A 26,132-nucleotide genomic window follows, 5' to 3' on the forward strand; every position below is an offset into this window, starting at 1 on the left:
AACGCCCACCTCTCTCTCCCTCTCTGCCATCTCTCTCTCTCTCTCTCTCTCTCTCACACACGTTTGTACAGCTATCTTACTGAGGGCATTCATTGACGGCATGGTGGATCAGTGGTTAGCAGTGTTGCCTCATCGCAAGGAGGTCCTGGGTCGAACCCCAGTCCGTCCCACGTCCTTTCCGTGTAGGGTTTGTATGCTGTCCCCGTGTTCGTGTGGATTTCCTCCAGCTGCTCCAGTTTCCTCCCACCATTAAATTCAATACAACTTTATTAATCCAGAAGGTTTGGTTTTGGGCATAGTAAAAACAAAGAAAACACAGTAGGCAGACATACACAAACAACAAATCTAAACTAAAAGAGTTCATTGGAACTATATTAGACTGACAGTGAAAAGTGCATTAAAAAAAGTAATAATACTCATAGTAGCTAGTGAGAAACAAATAAGGAAATAAGTAAATTGGGAACTACTTTACATGGCATGTGGGCACGTAGGTGTTTCAGTGTTCATGTGCCAAACTCCAGATGGAGCATAGTCTTTTACTAGTAATAGTGTCTTGTTTACCAGGCGGATGGCTTCTGGGATGAACGATGCTCTGCGCTGGTTGGTAAAGCACTTGGGGAAGCATAGGCGACACCCAAGAGGGAGCATCTGGTCCTGGGGGTGAAGGACATGGCTACACTTCCCTCATGACAACGTGGGCCTTTGCATTGACAGGACATAATGCATTCCCTATCTAGACCCTAACCCAGTGATACTGAACTTGCGGCCCGGGGGGCAGATGTGGCCCGCGATAGGGTGCAGGGTGGCCCCCCCACTATTTTCCAATTCAAAATGAAAACTAACGTGAAATAACATTTGACAGCTCCCGCTAAATGATCAAACATCATCGTCTGCTGGCAACCCAGGGAATGATATGTACTTAGAACACGGCTCTCTTGAATACTCGATTCTGATTGGTCAATCAAGAAGATTCACCGTCATTATTTCTCGACAACCGACCGCTGCTCTGCCACACCTGGATTAATCAGTTGATAAGAGCTTTTTGTCAGCAAACACTACTAATTAGGCCAACCAGTTGCAGCTGTGGTGTCTTGTGTGCCAATTACGAATGAAACCGCTTTGTCGTTGAAAACGCTATTAAAAAATCTATTTGAATAATTATTTTTGTCAGATTATTGAATGATTTAGTTGTAGGCCGTGTTCTAAGCGGGATAATGTATATTGAGGCGGTGATTACTGGGAAATAATGACCTTCAGGTGAATTATTAAGCCCTCCGCTGCGCGTCGGGCTCAATCATCACCTGTCGGTCATTATTTCCCCCGTAATCACCGCCTCAATATACGTACATTATCCCTTACTTAACTAACAACTTAAACTAACTAACTTAACCTAACTAACTATCCGGTGTGCACAAAATTGTCAGACTAAACTCCGGCTGACACCGCTACAGAAAAAATTATATTAATGTATGTTTATTAACTGTCCCCTGGCCTCCTATCATTTTACAAAAGTGGCCCCCGGGCAAAGAAAGTTGAGTATCCCTGCCGTAACCCTAACCTTAACATCACAACTAACTGCCTAACCCTTCACCTAAAGCCAATTCTACCCCTTAAAACCAAGTCTTAACCTTCAAACAGCCTTTTGAAGGTAGGAGAGAAACTGAGGACCGGCTAAAATGTCCTCACTTTCCTAAAATGTCCTCACTTCCCACGTATAAAACTCAAATTAGTCCTCACTAAGATAGCTATTACACACACACACACACACACACACACACACACACACACACACACACACACACACACACACACACACATTCTCTCTCTCTTGCTCTCACTCTCTCCAAGTGAATGTGTGTATACACTTGTGCCTCTTTCTCACCGTTCAGGCACTCTCCTCTTGTTCTGTCACTCATGCTCTGTCTCTGTGTCTCTCTCTCATACACACACACACACACACACACACACACACACACACAGATGGAGGGATTTGCTTTGGAACAACTCATTGCTGTCAATGGGACGCAAGTTTGACAAGCGAGTGTGACTCAGCCCGCTGTGCTGCGCTGAACAGGCTCTACTTGTTGGTGTGCTGTGTGTGTCTGTACGTGTGTCTGCGTGTATGTGTGTGTCTGCATGTGTGTGTCTGCGTGTGTGTGTGGCCTCCCCAGGGTTATTACAAACTCCATGTATATTTTGTGGACCTGTCTGACGACAAAAATGCCTTGCAGCGAGCGCCGAGACACACACACGCACGCGCACACACGAGCAGCGAGCAGTTTGGTCTGTTTTGCCTTCTACCTACTTTTCTACCTAGTTTTCCTGCTTTGGCTCATACTGTCTGTGGCCATTTTGAGAGCAGCAGCTGACACATATGGAGAGCTAATATAGCTGCTCTATAAATAGCTCCGCACCTCTGCTCAATGCTATGTATGAATGCAGGCAGGCATGTTCGCATGCAGACGTAAATACAGGCTCACACACGTACGTCTGCAAATGCACAAACACACGCACGCATGTGCACAGCCACACACACACACACACACACACACACACACACACACACACTCTGCTGTTTTTATATTATTTCCTGACACAGATTAGCCCGCAGGCTAAAGAGCAGCGCTGTCACATTGGCGGTCTTGAACACAATGAGCAGATTGGACTGAGAACAGTTAGTCTCATATTCAGCCAACAGACTCAGAACAGTTGGTCTTATACACTCAGCAAACAGCACTGCATCAGCACCCTTTTCTTCAAATCCTTGAAATTCCTCCCAAATTCCTGCGGGGTCAGTGTCTCTATTGACTCTTTATTGGCCGCTTGGCTCCTCTGCAGCCCATACATCCATACATCCATACATCCATACATCCATACATCCATACATCCATAGCTTCATACATCCATAGCAGCTTCATACATCCATAGCTTCATACATCCATAGCTTCATACATCCATAGCTTCATACATCCATAGCTTCATACATCCATAGCAGCTTCATACATCCATAGCTTCATACATCCATAGCTTCATACATCCATAGCTTCATACATCCATAGCAGCTTCATACATCCATAGCTTCATACATCCATCCATAGCTTCCAACCAGAGCTTTGACACTGATGCTCTCTGAATGCCTATTGACAAGCAGTGCCCTCCCAGGCACCAGCCGTGGGTGAGAGTTACCGGGTAGGTGAGAGTATCATTTAGCAAGCTTCCCCTTTTAATCTGTGCTTGGATGCTCGATAGCACTGGTTCTCAAAGTGGTGTCCCAGCAAAAAGGGGAATCATTTATTTTCACTAATTCCATCCATAAGTATCACAATGACAGAATGTATGACTATTTTGGTCATGGGTTCATAACTTTCTGTAATAAAACTTCTAAAAGCAAAAACCGTATCAGATGGGGGACCCTGGGACAAAATCTTATCAGACGGGGGGGTTCCATGGTCCTTGACATGAAAAAGTTAGAGAACCACTGCTCTATACAGCATGTTGTGATGAACCAGATTTTTAAGTGCTTTTTACATCAAGTTGACTGGGAATTGCCAACATATATTGAACATCGTTGTATTACCTCCCAGTGGGGAGTAAACTCACTTAGTCAGCAGTTAGTTTAATACCGCACTGACTGAGTCAACGACAGACACTCATGCAATCCTCATATAAGAGCGTGCAAAGCTCTCCAGCTTCTGCTCTGTGACGGCTGCGTCTTCAGTCCACACTGCACTTCTTCCAATCACAAATTAAACATGGAGGTGACGGTGCACATTTTCACTTGTCTTGTTGCAAGTTTCCTCATTTAGATTCAGTTCCAAGTTTGAAGCTGCCGCAATGTCTTTCACATATCTTTGAAGGGCTTTTTTTCTTTGATTGCCAACATTTTGAAGTCATGCTGAGGTCCAAGCACTCCTACACCAAGGATTCCACTAGGATTTTTTCTGGCCGGCCAATGCAGCCGGTATCGTTCCAAAATTCCGGCCTTACAGAATATTTACCGGCCCAGTCAAAATGTAGGTATTCAAAAAAGATAGATTTAATCATTTTTTACATACTGTACATAAGATATTTTTAGCAAATGAAAATTTCGTTTTAAAATCATTTTTGTTGGCATTTATTTAAAAAATAATGACCTATGCACTACGGTCTGTGCTTGCAGTGCAAAGGCCTAGGCGAGCCTCACCGCTCGTTAATTAATTAATTCGGTTTGGCTTTGAATTTTACGTTCAGAAATAACATTTAAACAGCAATAAAACACACAAAAACAAAGGCATGCAATCATCCAAGAAATGTATTTTATCGATATTTTCTTTTTATTTGACTTGGTGGCTTTATCGTGTGCTGTTTTATGGCACTTTGCTGTCTCGCAGCTGTGGTGCCTGCAGATGCTTTCAGATTGATAGAGCCTTTGAAGCCGTTTTTATACCCACCTTTTCACGGATGGTGCAGAACATTTTATGTTTTCCGTCCACATTTTCACGTGTAACCCATGGGAACTTCTCCTGCCATTCTGGGTTAAATCTTTTGTCTTTTTCTGCCTTTGGTGGCGGCGGGCCGGCCGGCAGCCGCAGTGTTTCCTCTTCTTCTCAGGAGTAGCAGGAGATGATGCTTTTCTGTCATCTTTCTTTCCTTGGCTGAAGTACCATCATTACTTTAAAAAAAGAACTTGCCCATCTATGCCTGCTTTGCCATTTTGATCTCGTCAAAGCGCTGTCAGCCGCCTGCCGCCGTGGGATGCTGCACAGTGTGTGGAGCGGACGGACAGTTAAAGAGACATCGGTTAGATTTTTGCTTTTTTTACCAAACACTCATAACACATAACACACATAACAGCGGGGCGAAAATATATATAGGCGATATATACAAGTCTATATTTAAGTTGTAGCCTATTGGCAACATCACTTAATAGATCACACAATATTAGGCTAGTTTATATCAGGAATTTATTTATTTGGCATATTTCCAACCAGCCAATTGAGCCGGCGACCTCTTAATTTACCGGCCCACGGGAACAAATACGGGCTAAAAGCCGGAAATTGCCGGCTAACGGAATCCCTGTCCTACACTTGTCCGTGATATGCCAGGAATGTCAACCGAAGATGGCACCTCCTCTTAGACAACCCAAAGAATGTGCGCCAGGACAGAGTCTGTATTGTAACGAGATGAGAGATTAGCGGTTTTCATTGTTTGCTGATGGGGAATGATTTCTGAATGCAGTAGGGCAGCTGTTTGTTGTGACTGATTTCTGAATGCAGTAGGGCAGCTCTTGGTGTGACTGTGATTTCTGAATGCAGTAGGGAGGCTCTTGGTGTGACTGTGATTTCTGAATGCAATAGGGAGGCTCTTGGTGTGACTGTGATTTCTGAATGCAGTAAGGCAGCTCTTGGTGTGACTGTGATTTCTGAATGCACTAGGGCAGCTGTTGGTGTGACTGTGATTTCTGAATGCAGTAGGGCAGCTTTTGGTGTGACTGTGATTTCTGAATACAGCAAGGCAGCTCTTGGTGTGACTGTGATTTCTGAATGCACTAGGGCAGCTGTTGGTGTGACTGTGATTTCTGAATGCATAGGGCAGCTTTTGGTGTGACTGTGATTTCTGAATGCAGTAGGGCAGCTCTTGGTGTGGCTGTGATTTCTGAATGCAGTAGGGAGGCTCTTGGTGTGGCTGTGATTTCTGAATGCAGTAGGACAGCTCTTGGTGTGGCTGTGATTTCTGAATGCAGTAGGGAGGCTCTTGGTGTGGCTGTGATTTCTGAATGCAGTAGGGCAGCTTTTGGTGTGACTGTGATTTCTGAATACAGTAAGGCAGCTCTTGGTGTGACTGTGATTTCTGAATGCACTAGGGCAGCTGTTGGTGTGACTGTGATTTCTGAATGCAGTAGGGCAGCTGTTGGTGTGACTGTGATTTCTGAATGCACTAGGGCAGCTCTTGGTGTGGCTGTGATTTCTGAATGCAGTAGGGCAGCTCTTGGTGTGGCTGTGATTTCTGAATGCAGTAGGGAGGCTCTTGGTGTGGCTGTGATTTCTGAATGCAGTAGGGCAGCTCTTGGTGTGGCTGTGATTTCTGAATGCAGTAGGGAGGCTCTTGGTGTGGCTGTGATTTCTGAATGCAGTAGGGCAGCTGTTGGTGTGAGTCACTGAGATATATGAATGGAGAGAGTGACTCCACCTCCTCGCACTATTCATTTTGAAGTCAAAACCACTGTACCAGATTCTGCGCCGCGTGAGGTTCCCCGCCCCTCTGAACTTTTTTTATACAGCTGCTCCTGGTGCTAGCTTTGCGGACAGTGCGCAGTGTATTTATATACAGTCAATGCTCTCTAGCTATGTAAATATGGCACTTTAGTTCTTTAACCAATTTAAATACTCGAGTACTCTCCTTCTATTATGAACAAGTAATCGGGTACTTGCTGTGGGGGGGGGGGGGGGGTTGGGGGGCTTTGGGGGTCCATGTGAAAACACACGCTTAACCCAAGTTTGGCTATGTTAAGCAGTTAATTTCGAATATCTATTACTATGGTAATGACGGAGCAGGGGTAATCTGCTGTGTGTGGGGCTGTTCACACATAACGTTTGCATTTTTGCATCGAAAAAGCACTGCTTGTAGCATTTTTTGTGAGGAGAGGGACAATTAGGTGACGTTAGCTGCAGATGTTGTCCCTACCTCAGATCTCCGGTGGTTGGATGGCATTGGTGGTTAGCGCTTCGCCCAAGCAGACTTGTGAAACAAGCGAAGAAGGCTCATTTCCAATAGGCCTACATGTCCGGTATAATCCATTCTGCTTTATGATCACTGTTACAGTAACGTAAATCCATGGATTACAAGGTCCGGTGTTCTGCCAAAAAGTGAAAACTGACATGTTAGCTGCAGCTAAATAGTGATCGCCATGAAGCAATAAAGTGATTCGTTCTCCACATTTCTTGTGGCGTTATGGGACGACAACAGTGTAGTCAGTAAACTAGTGCCACGTTTTCAACGAGTTTTATGGGGGGTGCGTTGTGGAGAAGCGTGCATCTGTCTCGTGTCGTTAACGGGAGCGCGTCTCCACCAGTCAATTTTCGTGATGAACTGGGAAACTTCCTGTTAAAACTTTCAAAATAATATTACTTAAACAAAAGTAAATAGCTTATTGATGCACGTTGGATGAGAAAAAGGTATTTCAACGAACAAAGCAGCAAACCTTGTATCAAAATACTCGTGATATTAAGATTACGAGTGAAACTGTGTCTGTAAAGCATTACTCAAAATTAATATTAATGCCAATGTTACAATAAGGGTTTTATTTTGAAAGCCCTAAAGCAGATGACATACTTTTACATTCTGGCAGACTTGACGCCCGTGCAGTTATGCCTGTCTGAAACACAGCCATGCTGCCTGTATAGCCGGATCCACATGACGATGCGTGCGTACCATTTTTAAAGGGCGAGTACCCAAACAGCGGAAACATTACTGACGTTATGAACGAGTACTCAAGTACCCGAGTACTCCCGCCCATCCCTAGCAGTTAGACAACCTGGTAAGTTCTGAAAATATGTCTATTTCGTTATTCCAGCTAACGTTATCGTTATCGGTAGTTACTACCGACCTTGAGAGACTAGTAGCACTTGTGCAAGCCTGGTGAATGTTGAATGAACATGAATCTAGCTTCAAGCTAGCCGCATGTTCATTACATTCAACAGGCACACAAGTGTTGAAACCGATAACGTTAGCGGGAGTAATCAAACACATATCTTCTGAACATACCACTTCAGTCCACAATCAACTTCCTCCTGCACCTTTCTCGAAACCATGTCCTTTATTGAGGTCCCATGGCATGATCACACATCAAGCACATTCTTTTAATACATCCATGATCAAGCAGCGTCTGGTCCTATCAACCACTAGTCCTATGGGTAAATACGATATATCCGAGGAGCACCTCAATGCAGCATGAGGTGACCAGCCAGTTACTGCTTAAGACTGGCTGCCACAGCTGTCAATCATCCCTTTTTATATAATCAAATAACTACTTAAAAACAAACTGAAACTCACTTGCACAGGTGTGCAATAGGCGTGATAAGAACTATCTAAAATGATACAAACCACCCTTTGAAAAAAAATATCTGACGTGTACTTTGATTGTTTAGTTTGGTTAATTTTCCCATCCACTAACATGGGGGAGGCGGGCCTTGTGACCTATACTGGTACATGCCGCCAGAGCGGCATGTACCAGTACCACTCCATTCATACGTATATCTCAGTGGTGTGACTGTGATTTCTGAATGCAGTAGGGCAGCTCTTGGTGTGACTATGTGTTTGCCTGTTTTGCTTTCATATCCCATATTTGTTCTTGGACTCTGTCTGTCCTACCTTGTTAGGCATAACCCTTGGTTCACACATACGCCTAGAGCGATGCTTAAAGCTACGCTTTAAGCTACGCCTAGGCAAATAGGCATCGCTTCATGCACGCTAGGCGCCTATTTGCGTTCACACAGGATGCCACACTGAAGCTCTGCGCTACGCTGATCACATGAGCAGCGGGTTTTTTACACTTTTCAGATCTGATTTATAGGATGGGTGAGTAATATAAACCTCTTTTTTATTGTAATGTGCAAGTGACGATGTCTGTCTATTTCCTGGCCGGCTGTAATTGTTATTTTCCCTCGGGTAATCATGTGACTATGAGTCAACACCATGAGTGATACATGCATTGAGACAGGGGGGGTATATATACATCTGACAGAAAAGACGTTAATATAGAGGAACACATGAAGGACAGCTCTCCTACTATGCACTTGTTAATTCGCGCTCCACCCTCCCTTTTGGGCAAACTCGGTAGAAAATATGGCCCAAGTCCGTCAGAAACAACAGCCAGCTTGACAGTTCAGCGCGCCTAGACGCTGAAAAATAGAACAGACGCCTAAACGATAAATGCAGCGCAGCGTAGGCGCAGCGCGAGCATGGCTTCAGCGCAGCATGGCAGCGGTATGTGTGAACGCTCTCTTCTGTTAACAAGGACGCCTAAATTTTATGCGTTGCTTATGCGTTGCTTAAAGCGTCGCTCTAGGCGTGTGTGTGAACCCGCCGTAAGATTGACAGTCAGCCATACTGCCCTCATGCATGCACACACACACACACACACACACACACACACACACACACACACACACACACACCAGGGTTTCGGTTAGCCGGTAATTACCATTTTGTTCTTGTTGTTTTTTACCGGTAAAATCAATCAAAGTCGGACAATTTAAAATCTGGCGATCACAAAGTCTAGTGAAAATTATCCCCTCTCAGCACAATTTGAATTGCAATAGAATAGACTCAAATTTTATTTCCACGCATCTACTTCTTTTAAATAGCCAGCCGAAGTGAATATTTGTATGATGTGTATGTTATATAGCCTACCTTATGATGAACAAAACAACTGTTACATTTACAATTACAGAAAAACTGCAAATGTGTGACGCCTTTAACCGTCACTTTATCTCTGCTGGTTATTTGTTTGACAGATCTTTTAACACCACGGTCCCGCCGGTCCAAGCGCTGGCTCCACCAGCAGAGGATCCTCTGACCACCTCCCCGTTTGCAGACCGCTTCTCATTCCGGCCGGTAAACACAAACGAAGTCTACAGGGCTCTATCAAAATTAAACATAAAGAAATCAAAGGGTGAGGACGATATTGCCCCTTTCTTTTTGCACCTCGGTGCACAATTGATCGCCCCCCCGATTGCTCATATCATTAATTTAACGTTTATCTCGGGTGAAATTCCCTCCGTCTGGAAGACCGCTCAGATCACACCTCTGTTTAAAGGTGGCGACCCGAGCATTCCAGACAATTACCGACCAATTTCCAAGCTGTGTAGTTTAGCTAAAGTCCTCGAATCACTAGCGAATGAACAACTACGGGCCTTTCTAGACACATACAACATCCTCCAATCACATCAATCCGGGTTTAGGCCCAGACACAGCACTGTCACTGCTACCTCTCTAGTTGTAAACAATATACTAAACTGCCTTGACACCCGCCAGCATTGTGCGGCCCTCTTTGTCGATCTGTCAAAGGCGTTTGATACTGTTGACCATAACATTCTGTTGAACAAAACGGCCTCCATTGGTCTGGACGACCACTCACTCAAGTGGTTCGCAAACTATCTTTCCGATAGAAAACAATCTATTGTCGTTGACAACATAAGATCCAGCTCCCTATCTATTGGTAAGGGGGTCCCCCAAGGATCCATTTCTGGACCAATACTGTTCACCCTTTACATCAACAATATTTTTTTTCCTATAGAGCATTGTAGCGTACATTTCTACGCGGATGACACAATCCTATATTGTGTCGGGGACACCCCTGCTCAGGCTGTTGAGAGGTTACAAGCCGCATTCAATACTCTACAGCGGTCCTTGTTTGACCTTAAATTGGTCCTAAATTCAAATAAAACTAAATGGATGCTTTTCTCGAGATCTCCTCTTGTCAACGACAGTTTAAGTGTAATTACTTTGCAGAATGACCCAATTGAACGTGTTAATTCATATAAATATCTAGGCATCTGGCTAGATGCCAAACTGTCCTTTACCGTGCATATAGATCACCTTGTAAAGAAACTAAGGAGGAAAATAGGTTTCTTGTATAGAAATAGATCTTGTTTTTCATTCTGCACTAGAAGATCGATTGTTCAATCTCTAATATTGTCTGTTTTTGATTATGGAGATATTGTGTACATGCATGCCTCATCAACTGCTTTGAAGTCGCTCGACACTGTGTATCACAGCGCCCTGCGCTTCATAACAGGTGATTGTTTTCTTACTCATCATTGTATTTTGTATGAAAAGGTGAGCTGGCCCTCTCTGACAGCTAGAAGAGAACAGCACTGTCTCTTATTTATTTACAAAGCCTTGATTGGACAGCTTCCACTGTATCTGTCTTCACTTCTTACTCACATCAACACCAGTTATTGTACACGCTCGCAATCTCACCTCAGGCTGCGTATTCCACGAGTGAGATCCGAACAAAGAAAGACTGCTTTTTCATTTTATGCCCCTAACAAGTGGAATATACTCCAGGACACTCTAAAGCTGGAGAAATTGATCTCTCTGGACTCATTTAGAGTACTCCTCGAGAGCACACTGCACGAGGAATGCACATGTTTTAGTTGATTATCATTTGTTCTTATTGCTCTTATCTTGTCTGTCTGTAACCCCTTGTATATGTTCATTGTAACAGGGCGCTCTTGAAAATGAGAGCTTGCTCTCAAGAGCCTTCCCTGTATAAATAAAGGCAAAAAAAAAAAAAAAAAAAAAATTAGGATGCACGCACTCTGATTGAATGTGCGCCTTGGTCAGCAGCTCTCAGTCTCAACAGGTGGACAGGCTGCTCCTGCATACCGACATGCAGAGATGAGACATAAATCAAACCTTAAAAAGTATTTTCTGAAACCAAGCGGATCTAACGTTATTGTCAATGATGACGATAATCCTATAATAAAATTGCCTAGGCGGGCGGTGTCTGTCTGTCTGTCAGTCATGAATTGTGTCACAAATAAAAGGCCCGATGTCACTTTCATGACGCCGGCCGACCGATATACCACACCCCCCCCCCCCCCCACACACACACACACACACACACAGACACACACACACACACACACACACACACACAGACACACACACACACAGACATCTCCCCACCCACACACAGACTCGGCATAGCGCCACCTACTGGCAAACACAAAAAGCGGTTTATTTCGAGAACCGTTTATCCGATCAACTTCAACCTTGAGGAGTGCGCTTAAGGGGACATAATGGAGTGTAGTGCAATTCGGCATAGCGCCACTGTTATGATAGAGCATTATAGCTGGTTATTTGGTCTGTTAGGATAGAAAGAATAGGTCTCACTTTCACGGTAAAACACGTAGGGAAAACACCAGTTTACGGGCTGACTAACCTTAGCTGGGTAATCTAGGAAGTAGTACGAGCCAGGTTAGCTAGCAGCGTAACAGCCACCTACTGGCAAACACAAAAAGTGGTTTATCTCGAGTAGGGCTGCAACTAACGATTATTTTGATAATCGATTAATCTGACGATTATTTGTTCGATTAATCGATTAATCGGATTAAAAAATGCACTGATATTGTTTCCATCCGTTTATTGAAAAACAACTTTTTTTTTGTTAAACAAAAACTCACCGGGCTTTGCTACATCAAATAGCTTTGACAGGGCATGAACGAATACAAAATACATACAAATGTATGGTGTAAGTGCAAAAATATCTTCATATCTTCTTAAATAAAGTGCTTTAACGGATATATATCATCTTTTTGCTCCATCAGTTTTGTGAAGAATGTTCTTGAAGGAAGAGTGTAGCCAGGGTGGAGGGTGTTAATCATGGCAATGAAGCCTGCATCTCCAACCATTGACATGGGCCTCATGTCGGTGACCAGCATGTTCAGGACACTGTCTGTCATGATGGCTGCTTGCCTTGGTGTACATGCCGCATTCCCCAGAACGAAGCCCCTCATGTTGAGTTGTTTTTTTCTGAAATGAGAAAGACGGTATGAGTGAGTATGCCTAACAGCACTATTAACATAAAACTCACTCATTGATGATTTAGTTGAAAATTGCTTATGTAAAGAAGGCCTTTATATAACAGAAGCCTCAAATGCAATTTGTCCTAGCTCACTCCTTACATTAAGATGCACACACACACACACATACACACACACACACACACACCAATGAACAAGGGACAACAACCCCTCTTTTAGCCTTAGTTTACATACCAAGTCTGCTCTACCACTAACGTTAGCAAGCTAACGTAACGTTAACTAGCCGGTCGGCTTCACACACCATGCTTGTCGCCTGGGTGCGGGCGCATCAGCTGTTAACTTTAGATAAACGAAACAAACTATCTGAGTTTACATACCACGTCTGCTCTACCACTAACGTTAGCAAGCTAACGTAACGTTAACGAGCCGGTCGGCTATAACGTTAACGTTGTCGACCTGGGTGCGGGCGCATCGGCTGTTAACGTTAGATAAACAAAACAAACTATCTGCTGTGAGACGAACATTTCCACTTCAAACAACAATACACATGGGTCTAATAATGTAACATTAGTTTACATGCATATCGAGTTTGTAGTAGTATAACGCTAAGTTAACTTACCCGGCTGCTGAGCTCCTTTCACCGGCATCATCCAATGATCCAACATGTTTGCGTTTAAGGTGTTCACGCAGGGCCGTTGTGCTTCCATGCCATGCAAGATCGGCTTTGCACATTTTGCACGTAACAGACTTTTTAGTTCGAGTTAATATGAAGTGCTCCCAAACTTGTGAAGTTTTGGGTCGAGCTGCTTTCTCGTTCTCGGCCATGTTTCAACTTGTTTGTCGTTTACTGCGCGTGTACAAGGCGAGTGACGTAGTCGGCTCCGCGACAGTGGGGCCAGGGAGTGACGTAGCCAGCACTGCGCCGCAGCAGCTGCGGTCAGCTGTTGTTTTTATCAACAAAACAGATGGCTCTGCGGTCCAACTAATCGCGAGGCATCGAATCGATAATCAAATTCGTTGCCAACGAATTTAATAATCGATTTTAATCGATTTAATCGATTAGTTGTTGCAGCCCTAATCTCGAGAACTATTCGTCGGATCGACTTCAAACTCGGGGAGTGCACTTAGGGGGACCTAACGGAGTTCAGTGCCGAATTCCGTGCTATTGGGCATAGCGCCACCTACCAACACCTTACACGCACAACACAATACCAGGCCGGAGTCCCAGCAAACTAGATTTGATGGACGCATAGCAGCCTGATAATCTAGTGTTATTAAAAGCAAACTACAGCTGATTGACACACGGGGGTCCAACTCGCTTTCATAACTGACAATAGGCTAATTAAACTTCACAAGCTCAGCTGGGAATATTTGCTTAACTTTAAACTGATGGAAGAAAAGGTAAGAATATGCTATTATTGTTAATTACATGAGCCTTCGTTCATCTGAGAACTGAAAGCACTTGTCAGTGATTTGAGCATTATATCCCCAATTTATTATATATTTTTTAAGACTTTTGTTTTTCTCATTCGTCGTCTCAGACAACCCCCTGCGAATTCCTCTGTGGGCTCCATTTAACAAGGCCCTCTGTGGAATTTGTGGGCTCTTGCTTGAGACTCAGCACGCAAGGCAGCGTGTATCAGCCTTGCGCGGCGTGGAGACATGCATTTTTCAACCCTGAAGCATTTTGGGTCATTCCCTTTGATTGACTGGTCATAGAAGCATGGGTGGTGCAGAGAATCTATGGCATTATCGAGATTATAGGCTATATAGCCTGCTATCAATTGTTTTTAAGCATGCATGCATGCACACACTAGCCTGACTCCACCAGACGGGGGCGGCATTGTTCCACAAATTCACAATCCACCTCAGTCTGGCCCTGGCCTCAGATACACGTTCAAACCGGCCGCCACACAGGCGCACCAATCAGCGTGAGCTAAGGGCGGGCCTTGCGAGACCGGGTGTGACGCCACCGAGAGGCGCCTCTGCGTTTGTAGTTCTTTCACTATTCAACATGGCGGCGGCTACCGAGGCTAGCTCCCGTGAGCTCGTCAAACATTCTATTCAAAACAATAAGCTACCATAAACGTTAAACACTTGATCTTACAGTGAGTACGAAACCGTAACTGTATTGCTGTAACGTTATCAACTATGAACGTTAGTAAACAAGACATTGTTGTAGAATTTGGGGAGATAGCCTTCAGACCATTGTTGCTAGGCTGGGAGAACATAGCAGCCATCAGCTAGCTGTAAGGCTAGTGAATGGCTAGCAGTTAGCCATTCACGCAAGTCACACAAACACAAAGCCCTTCTCACCACAGCCCAGTAAACATGCTATCTGTTAAACCATCATTTTTGTTCCAAATAGAAATAAATCATAACGTTAATCAAAATGCCACTGAAATATTAGCTAATCAACACAGAACTGCAAAGATCAGTGTGATGTATTGTCCCTACTGCTAGCTGAAGTGTATTCTGCTATGATTGGAATGTTGGCTGCGGTTTAATAAACCACGTTAACTCACATTGGTGTCCGAGTGACATATTATGTTATACAGGCGAGATTAAAGATCTCAGGATAACAGGATGTTACTCGAGAAATTGGTTTATCGATAGAACATAGCTTAAGATTTTGCAGATTTTTGTACTTTCTTTAGATAGGGGGTAAACAAACTAACGGCATGGGAGCCAATACTAGATTATATCCAAATGCTGCATGGTGTAACCTAAAGGGTGTTTTTCCTCTTCTCCGTTGACGTCCTCTGGGCTCCAGGCAGCTCCCTTCTGCAGATTCATCTCTGACATCAACATCTTTATGAATTTACATCATCTCTTATCATTTTACCCAATCGTGCCTCAAGACCAGCAGATTATGTAACAACAACACCACACGGCCGTCTTTTCTCCGTTTAGTTTATTATCACAAAAGTAAGCAAATAACATTCTCCAGTCATGCGTAAACATCTACCATTCCACTGACAGATATGCTAAAATTCACCAGTCCTTAATGCTAAATAGTAGCGTTAAATCATTATATTGTATCAAAGCATTTGGTTGTTATTGATTGTTTTGGTTGTTATTGAGCGAGCTACTGTAACTTGTCCCAATTTCCCCCTGGGGATCATTAAAGTCTTTCTGATTCTGATTCTGATTGCCATGATCATAAAGGCTAGAGAGCGTTGCGTCTCCATGACGTTAGCCGTCCAGGCCAGTCCAGGGTGCGTGCCACTCGGTGTCATCAGTTCCCTGAAGAAACGAACAACGATATGTGTTAGTAATGAATCGCTGTTAACGTTAACATCAAATCATCAATCATCAGACGTAGCACCCCAACCTCCAAATGTTGCTAACGTTAGCGTAACATCAGTTAGTCCAATCAGTTACATTTAACGTGCAAAATGGCCTACCTGCACTTCATCCTCAGTCAGACATCTGCAGTAATTCTTCTTTCTTTTGGCAAATTGAATAGTCAATGGTTGCACCCAATATTCACCTTACAAAAACAGCAAAAAATCTGCGACCTCCATGCTAACATTTAGCAATTGTAGTCCTAGCCGTTCGTGTTTACCAGGCGAGGCTACGTCATGAAGGCAAGTCGATCTGATTGGTTGGGGTTGGCACGCCCAGACGGTGACAGACAGACGGTCCATCCAATCACCTGCCAAGTAGCTTGAAAAAAGTGACCGCCCTCTTCAGCAGGGTAGCTTGACCAAATCCAGATGGATGTCGTTTGTGAAACAGAATATGAAGCAAACTCATCAATCTGGCAGCGTCAGGTTATGCACACACACACACACACACACACACACACACACACACACACACACACACACACACACACACACACACACACACAGTTTTAGAGGCCTCTTGGGTTCCACCACCAGATATAAGTGTAGAATCTTTATTGTGTGTGTGTGTGTGTGTGTGTGTGTGTGTGTGCGTGTGCGTTTCCTAGAGACCCTATTTTCTCACTGGCGAGGCTGCCCTCCTGTCCTGTCTCAAGTCACTGAGGCTATATCTTCATTACTTTGTATTCAAGAACGCCGCAGTTAAAGCTTTCCCAGTCTACACTAGAGCAGGCTCCGAGCAGTCTCCGTCCATATTAGCTCATGCGAGACGCCCGCTACATGATGCTTCACATACACTGGGCATGCGCATGCCACAATGTGTAGTACTAGGCAGCACTGTGCAGAACTAATGGTGTCTGTTGAAAAAAGCATGTGATCTACTCATCACCGGAAGGACCCTGGCTCGGCTCAGTCAGTCGGCTGGCTGTTGAGAAGAAAGTCTGACAGCCAGAAAAAGTGTCTACTCTGTAATGATACGTGTTAGCCAGTTACTGGCTGGCAAGACAAGAGTCACATAAACAGATGGAATTAAAATGTGTCAGACGATGGATTTGTACACGGGAGACAAAGCTACCGCTGCAGCAGACGATAGTTATGGCTAGCGCCTAGCGTTAGCTTGCTTGCATGACTGACATCGCTAATTAGTTAGCAGCTAATGTTCACGATAGCAACACAAGCATTAGCATGCCACTCGCTAACGTTCAAAAAGACTTGTTGACAATCTGGCTAACGTTATGCTGTCTGTTAGATAGACCATCTATATCAGCTATCTGATGATAACATTACACAGCTATGGTCAACAGTCCGTGCTTCCTTTATCAAACTAATAACACAGCAGCTAACATTAGCTGCATATTCAACACCCAGTATCTAATGTTACTAGACTGGTGATTTTCACTGGATGCAGTCTGCATCATGCAGGGCAAAACCTGAATACTTCCCCTACTGTTATCTTCCCGATGTCACACTGTGGGATATGCCACTTTCCACCACACATCAGCATGATGATAATAATAAACTTTATTTGTATAGCACATTTCTTAACAAGGTTACATAGGGTGGTTGTACAAGTAAAAAATACAATACAAATAAAATGAAATAAAATGAAGTTAAAGCATTAAAACAACAATGCAATACACACAGCATAATAAGCACACCAACGACCAATGGTACAGTATAAGGGAAAACAATTTTAAACAGGCAACAAGTATAGGAGAATTATAATAAGCTGTAAATACAAATGGAAAGCCATTTTTTATAAAAACAGGGTTTTAAAAGTGGGTATGGAAATATTGTTAGGCTACATAAAGGTTGATTATAATTAAATTACAACAATAGCCAATGAGCTGTATTGAGCCAGGTTGAGCCATGCATTTCCTGGTAGGAAATGCATGTTGCATCATGATAATACTTTGAATTGAATTTAACTGAATTGTAACGTATCAGAGATTAATAGAATCATATCGAATACATGCTACTGTATATATTGTTCTGTATCAAATTTTAATTGTGCCCCTAAAATTCTTCATGTGCTCCTAACTTTTTCAACTCAGGAGCACATGTGCTCCTTGGGAAAATGGTAAGCGTCGAGCCCTGGGTGTAGCCTATGTAATGTATGCTGAATTGTTACAGATATCATATCAACATATTTCATTTCAATAAATATAAAGCATTCATTGATTTGAAGCAGGCTCATGGTCGGTTGGTTGACTTGGTTCTCCATCTTCATGTCTTCATGCACCTCGTCTCGTCCTCTGATCCAGCTGGTTCATGTTCACTCATCAACAAACTTTATTGTCACATCTGATCATATCCAACCTGCATCTGAATGGGCTTGTTCTGCGACCATATTTGCGATACGTTCAGGTACTATACATGATTTACCGAAGTATAGCCTACATAATAAGGATATCTTTGTTGGCAACGTTTATTGCATATGTGTTCACTGATCCAGAACAGAGCATAGTCCTCCCCATCCCCCAACCATACTCTGTCGCTGCTTAACAGGTGACATCCTTGGCTCAGATTCTTCTATTCTATTTTATTCTATTCTATTCTATTCTATTCTATTCTATTCTATTCTATTCTATTCTATTCTATTTGGACAGTGTGCCTTTTTGATAATTTTTTTCCTTCTCATTCTGCCGATATGGGGAGAGATTTAGACTAGCACATGCTTCCTCCAATATGCGACTTTCACCTGACAGCGAGGAGTTTCACCGGCAGTTTGTGGCGCTTGGGACAGGGGTGGGCAACTGCCGGCCCGCAGGCTGCATGCGGCCCCCGACCTCACTCAGTGTGGCCCCTGGGTCAATTATTTATTAATTTTAATTTAAAAAAAGTTTTACAAGGCGGATGTTTTTGGTTAGGTTAGTTTAGACCACCGAAATCTGTGTTTTTGTTTTACTGTACAACCCAGAACATGGCGCTAATGGTCTTAGCATTGTCCAGCCACATACTGTTTAACGTTAGCATTTGAGCTAACGCTATTGTAACAAACTATATCCAGGATGCACATTGCACATGCAACATTACTAATCTGATTAATATCACATATTTGGGTGATGTACCCCATCAAATTGCTGTAGCGGGCTGTTTTAAAGGTAGAGCAAAGTTTCAGGTGTCATCTGAATGGAAGAATTAGTCAATTTGAATATGAAAAATATAAATGTTGTTATAATACACTTTGATTACCAATCCTTTTCATCAAATTAGTACCTATAATTGGGAGTGATGGTGTTACAGTAGGATACTGGTGAGTGCATGGTCACAATCTGGCCCTCTGGTAGCGAGGAATTGTTTGTGTGGCCCTCTCTATCATCAAAGTTGCCCATCCCTGGCTTGGGAGGATCATGCTATTCCCAGCAGTTACCCTCTCCCCTGAACAGGCGCCCCAACCGACCAGAGGAGGTGCTGGGGAAGCAACCAGGACACATACCCTGAATTCGGCTTCCCACCCGCAGACACGGCCAATTGTGCCTGTATGGATATTCAAGGTAACACGGGGGCTCGAACCTGCTACCCTCATGTTGTTAGGCAGGGAATCTAAGCGGAATAAGGGAATAAGGGAATAAGACAAGTAAATGATATCTTAGTTTGCAATGTAGCGATTCTATCTATTGAACAGTATGCAGCTAAGAGAATAGGAAGGGGAGGACTAAGAGGGAATAATAACAAGACAGCATCAGATGACATCAGCAGCAAGCTTGCAGGCTGCACCACAACTGATCAGTCACTTATTATTCTACTCAGTCAGGACACACACACACACAAATACACACATACTACACACATGCCACCCATTCATCTGCATCAGCGGCGCGTTCCAAGCCCAGCCTCTCATATTGAGCTGTCTCTCCATGGTGGGTGTGGAGGCGTGGCTCTGTGGTGTGGAGGCATGTCTCCATGAGGTGGAACTATGTCTCTATGGTGTGGGTGTGGAGGCGTGTCTCCATGGTGTGGGTGGGAGGTGTGTCTCCGTGGTGTGGAGCTGTGTCTCCATGGGGTGGAGCCATGTCTCTATGGTATAGGTTGAGGCCACGTCTCGTCATAGACGCTGGTTTAGCTGGCTCAGCCTGGCTGGGGGCGTGGTCAGGGTGGGGTGAATTCCCCCTTTCTATCCATTCAGCAAAGTTAGAATTTAGCTGATAGCCCAGCCCAGGCAGACACGATCGGGGATTTAACCACCGCAGTAAACGCACATCTGAGCAGATGTCTTGTGTTCTGCTCTAGAACCCCCAAACATGTAGTTTAGAGCCGCAACACCGTCTTTTGGTGAGTCAGCCCATGAGATACTGTATATCGGCGGTTTTACCCCACTCGCGCGCCAGCCGTTTAACATTTTGTGGGCGTTCCCAGACATGCGGACTGTCTCTATGGGTGTGGAGGCATGTCTCCATGGTGTGGGTGTGGAGGCGTGTCTCTGTGGTCTGGGTGTGGAGGTGTGTCTCCGTGTGGTGTGGGTGTGGAGACATGTCTCCGTGGTGTGGGTGTGGAGACATGTCTCCGTGGTGTGGGTGTGGAGGCGTGTCTCCATGGTGTGGGTGTGGAGGCATGTCTCTGTGGTGTGGGTGTGGAGACATGTCTCCGTGGTGTGGGTGTGGAGGCGTGTCTCCATGGTGTGGGTGTGGAGGCATGTCTCTGTGGTCTGGGTGTGGAGGTGTGTCTCCGTGGTGTGGGTGTGGAGACGTGTCTCCGTGGTGCTTTTTTTACATCAAAAGTCCCACTAGTGAAAGAGACAGTCCACCTGTGGGGAGTACATTTCAGAATTCACCCGGTGGCTTCACCTATCTGGGAATTAAAATTACTCCTGACATTAATGGCATAGTTTCAGAGAACTATAATCCTATGTTAACATCTGTAGCAGATTCCCTTAAGAGGTGGACAGCTCTTCCCATGTCTCTAATAGGACGTGTTAATATTGTTAAAATGAATGTCTTACCAAAATTTGTATATCTTTTCCAATCCATTCCTTTACATCCCCCTTCAAATCTATTCTCTTATTTGAAAGAAATAATAACTCATTTTATTTGACTGGAAAAAAATGGAAATACCATCAATACAAGTTTGGAAGAGGGAGATGGCAGCCTGTATGGCGCTAGAACGCCTGAGTTATATCAGTAGAGGAAGGGCAGAAGATTTTGAGAGGGTATGGGACCCTCTGATATCATTTCTAGCTCGTTGATGTGCATTGTTTTTTGTTTTTTGTTTTATTTTTATTTTTATTTTTATTTTTATTTTAAATTTCTTTTGTCTTTGTTTCGTTTTATTTTATTTATTATTGTTTTGCTTAGTTTAGTTTTGTCTTCTTAATATAATTATGTAGTACGTGAATTTGATTACTATTGTCTGTCTGTATGTGTAATATATGTGGGGAGAAAAATGTGAAACTGAATAAAAATATTGTAAATTTTTTATTTATTTATTTGGAATAATAAAAGCCCTAGAATTAGACGTACTTTACTTTACCTACCATACGAAAGGGGAGGTCTCCAAGTCCCGAATTTCCTCTGGTATTTTTGGGCAGCCCAGTTAAGGGCAGCCATGTGTTGGTTCTCAGACAATTGTACAACTTCCTGGGTTTCAATAGAAAATTCCACTACATCTGCATTACCCCTAAATGTATACCTTTATTCAGATACACTGAGAAACCTGTTAAAAAATACGCATAATCCATTTGTCAGAAATACTATACAAGTCTGGTACAAAGTACAAACTTAAACTTAAACATAAGATCAGAGCTATCAGGTTTTACTCCAATATGGGGAAACCGTAGATTTCCTCCAGGCAGAGGTGACCCTGGCTTTAGATCTTGGGCAGAGAGAGGGGTCAGTAAAGTTATGGATATTTATAATAAAGGCGGTGTGTTTTACAGTTTTGAAGATTTACAAAGAATCCATGGTATTCCTACAAAACACTTCTTCAAGTACCTACAAATTAGAAACTACATTTTAACAGCATTACATCAGTCCCCTAGTAAGCCTCCTCTCTCTTGTCTTGAAAATTCCATTATAGAGCATCTCCAAGGTCATGGCCAGGTTTCATGTTTGTATAAATTGATGGTAAATAAATCTAGAGAATCCTTGGACGACAAAAGATTGGCTTGGTCCAATGACATCGGGGTAGAGAATTCTGAAGATGACTGGGAGACGGTTTGCTATGATGCACAAACCCAGACTATCAATACCAGATTCAAGCTGCTACAATATAAATGGATTATGCGTACATACATTACTCCATACCTGTTACATCGTTTTGACAACAATAATCCTGATTTATGTAGTAAATGTTGTCTAGAAGTCGGCACTCTATTTCATTGCCTCTGGAGCTGTCATACAAACTATATCTGACATCACTGTTGTTGCATTGCCGATCTGCCCACAGTTATTCATTCTGGGGTTACCCCCTCCTGGGTTAGGACTGGACAGGGGCAAATAAAAAGTTACTAAATTTTTGTTCACTTCAGGCTAAACACTGTATTGCAATGTCTTGGAAGAGCACAGAGAGACAGAGAGACAGTTGAACAGTGGTTTAAAAGTCTTTCCAATGTTCTTGCCATGGAAAAATTGACTTATGCCGTCAAAGGGAAAATGCAGAACTTCCTTAAAATATGGGGACGATTTATAGATTACCTAGAAAGTTGCACACCAGGAATGTAATTGCTATGTAAGAATTGCTTGAATAATTTAATTTAATTGATTTTGGTTTTATTTTATAGTTTTTTATGCCTCCGCCGGCGATAGCCAGGCCGGAGGCATTATGGATCCGGGTTGTCCGTCCGTACGGCTGTCCGTACGGCTGTCTGTCCGTCCGTCCGTCCGTACGATGTTCCATGTTTGTTAACGCGATATCTGAGGAACGCCTGGACGGAATTTCATCAGATTCGCCTTAAACATTCACTTAGGCTCAAGGATGATCTGATTAGATTTTGGTGGTCAAAGGTCAAGGTCACTGTGACCTCTCGAACGCCATTTTCAAGCTTGTTAACGCGATATCTGAGGAACGCCTGGACGGAATTTCATCAAATTTGCCTCAAACATCGACTTAGACTCAAGGATGATCTGATTAGATTTTGGTGGTCAAAGGTCAAGGTCACTGTGACCTCTCAAACGCCATTTTCAAACTTGTTAACGCGATATCTGAGGAACGCCTGGATGGAATTTCATCAAATTTGCCTCAAACATCGACTTAGACTCAAGGATGATCTGATTAGATTTTGGCGGTCAAACGTCAAAGGTCAAGGTCACTGTGACCTCTCGAACGCCATTTTCAAGCTTGTTAACGCGATATCTCAGGAATGCCTTGACGGAATTTAATCAAACTTGTCTCAAACATCGACTTGGACTCAAGGATGAACTGATTAGATTTTGGTGGTCAAAGGTCAAAGGTCAAGGTCACTGTGACCTCTTGAACGCCATTTTCAAGCTTGTTAACGCGATATCTCAGGAATGCCTTGACGGAATTTAATCAAACTTGTCTCAAACATCGACTTGGACTCAAGGATGAACTGATTACATTTTGGTGGTCAAAAGTCAAAGGTCAAGGTCAAGGTGAGCTCTCAAACGCCATTTTCAAGCTTGTTAACGCGATATCTCAGGAATGCCTTGACGGAATTTAATCAAACTTGTCTCAAACATCGACTTGGACTCAAGGATGAACTGATTACATTTTGGTGGTCAAAGTTCAAGGTCACTGTGACCTCTCACACACCCAATTTCCAAGCTCTGTAACGCAACATCACAGGAGCGCCTTGACGGAATCTCTTCCAATTTGCCTCAAATGGCGATTTGGACTCCAGAATGAACTAATGGCGGAGGCATAAGTCCGCGTTGCGGTCGTTCTAGTTTGTGTTTTGTTTTTGTTTTGTTTTTGTATTCTTGTGTCTGTGTATTTACATGTACATGTTGTCTTTGTGTCATTGTATGTTGTACAAAAATGGAAAACCCAATAAATATATTTGCAAAAAAAAAAAAATCCCACTAGTACACCTGTTTTTGTTACCCAGGAAAGCAGCAGGGCCAGGGGGTAGCACCATTGAGTTATAATATGAATGGAGGGAGTGTCCCTATCTCCTCCCTGTATGTTTTTTTGAAGCCAAAATCCGGCCAGATCACTGAACCAGAGTCTGCGCAGTAGCTCCCTTGATTGAGAACCTCTGAGAGCTCCACGCCCCTCTGAACTTTCTTATGTAGAGCTGCTGTTTCTAGAATGCGCACAGTGCGTTGTGTATTTATATACAGTCTAGCTCTGTAAATATTACACTTTAAGTTGTAATATTTTTTGTCTCGCCAAAAGTAACCAGGAAGATTCCCACTATGAGATCAGTTTATCAAAATGACGCCTGTACGAAAATCTGATTTTGGTTGTCGGAGATTTTAGACCTCCGGGCTTCTGCCTGCTGAGTGCTCTCAGCGCGGGCCGGAAGTGGAGGCAGGCCACACTCACTCACCCTCAGCCTCACTGGTCTGCCTCATTGCTGTGTTAAGCTAGCCTAATGTTTTCGTGGCATTTTGATTAACTTTATGATTCAATTCCTTTTGGAGCAAATGTTGGTTTTACAATTCTAACCTTGACGCTTTACGCAACGTTGTTTGCTGGTATAGTGTTGTGGGTACTGCAGCCTGTAACGTTCTCCGTTGTCGGAGAGTTGTGTCAGCCAGACAAGTCAGACCTCCGGGCTGCTCTCAGCCCTCAAGAGGAGCCAGGGCTGCTTGGCTCAGCCTCTCACTGGGGGAAATTCTCGGATGAACAGCTCTGTGTTGATTAGCCTAATGTTTCCGTGGCATTTTGATTAACTTTATGATTACATTTCTTTTGGCGCAAATGTTGGTTTAATCTAACCGCGAGGCTATGTTGTTGTACCCGCCTGGTAGTGTGTGTAGGCAGGCCAACCTAACGTTAGCCTAGACGTGAGCCAGGCTGCCTGGTCTATTGCCTGGTATATCGTTACTAAGAGAGGAGCTTGTGAAGAACGAACATCCCCACAGTCAAAGCATTTCCCCCAGATATGCATATAAAAACGTTTGTTGCTTTAATAGCCTACAAAAAATAAAACGTCTGTTTGTATGTGATGCTAATCCGTTAGCGATGAGCTAACGGTGCTTGTGTACTACTAGGCCTCATCCATATACCCGGGACGGGAGTTAACGTTATAAAACACATTTCCTGTCAGTTGGACAACCTGGTCAGTTCTGAAAATATGTGTATTATTGTGTTATTCCAGCTATCGTTATCGGTTGTTAAGTTATAGTAATATTAAGCCGATAAATAATGAAAAACAGCGGCTAACGCCATTGCTAGCCTGCATGTTAAACCCATTGTGTACCCATAACGTAGCTGGAGTAACACACATCGTAAAACACATTTTCTGAACTTCAGTCGCCAACCAACGTTAATTCCTCGCACACCTTTCTCAAAACAAAGTTATTTTTATTGCACTCCATTGATATGTCTGGTAGCCAGCACAGCCAACCCATGAGCCACCCCGACCTCCAGGCCTGCACTACCCAGGCTAAGAGCCCATCTCCCGGCCCCACACACCCAGCATAGCCACCCGACCTCCAGGCAGCGTTACATAACGATGAAGCCGCGTGTCTTGTCTATGACATAGATCTATAATGTGAAGAGCCTGTCCAGCCAATGACGGCTTGAGACTGGCTGCCACAGCTGTCAATCATCCATTTTTATCCCTTTTTATATGTCAAATAACTACTTAAAAACAAACTGATCAGAAAAATGACCACTTGCACAGGCATTAGCATGATAATGACTATCTAAAATGATACAAACCACCTTTGGAAAAAAATTATCTGACGTATACTGTGATTATTTCGGTTTTGATTTTCCCATCCACTAACATGGGGAGGCGGGCCTTGTGACCTAATACTGGATTCAGCCGCCAGAGCGGCGATCTAACATGCAGCGGCTTCACTGAACCAGTCTGATGCCCAGTCCATCTTATAATAGGTCCATGGGTAGCACCAGCACCATCGCCTTTTAAACTTTTATATTGCACTCAACCCGCGTTTCTCCACCGGTGCGGGCTATCTCTTCCCCCTCCCTTTTCCCTTCTCTCACGGCTGCCCGCAGTAGTGCCAGGCTAGCCAAAACAAAATGGAAACTTCCAGATAAAAATTTCAAACTAATGTCATTTAAACAAGTAAATAGCCTCACTGATGCACGTTGGAGGAGAACAAGGTGTTTCAACAAACGAAGCAGCAAACAATAACATTGTATCAAAATACTCGTTTTG

At 43.6% G+C, this 26,132-nt stretch overlaps 1 protein-coding gene across 4 annotated transcripts in view; it reads left to right on the top strand.

Moving 5' to 3' along the window:
* Positions 1-26,132, top strand: part of LOC310772521 (pleckstrin homology domain-containing family A member 5-like) — a gene marked incomplete at its 5' end in the record, with an annotated part of 483,802 nt that overhangs the window by 1,442 nt on the left and 456,228 nt on the right. The gene's annotated exons all lie outside the window — the stretch shown is intronic.

The sequence above is a fragment of the Poromitra crassiceps genome (genome assembly GCF_964638095.1).
Source record: "Poromitra crassiceps genome assembly, chromosome: 2".
NCBI lineage: Eukaryota > Metazoa > Chordata > Actinopteri > Beryciformes > Melamphaidae > Poromitra > Poromitra crassiceps.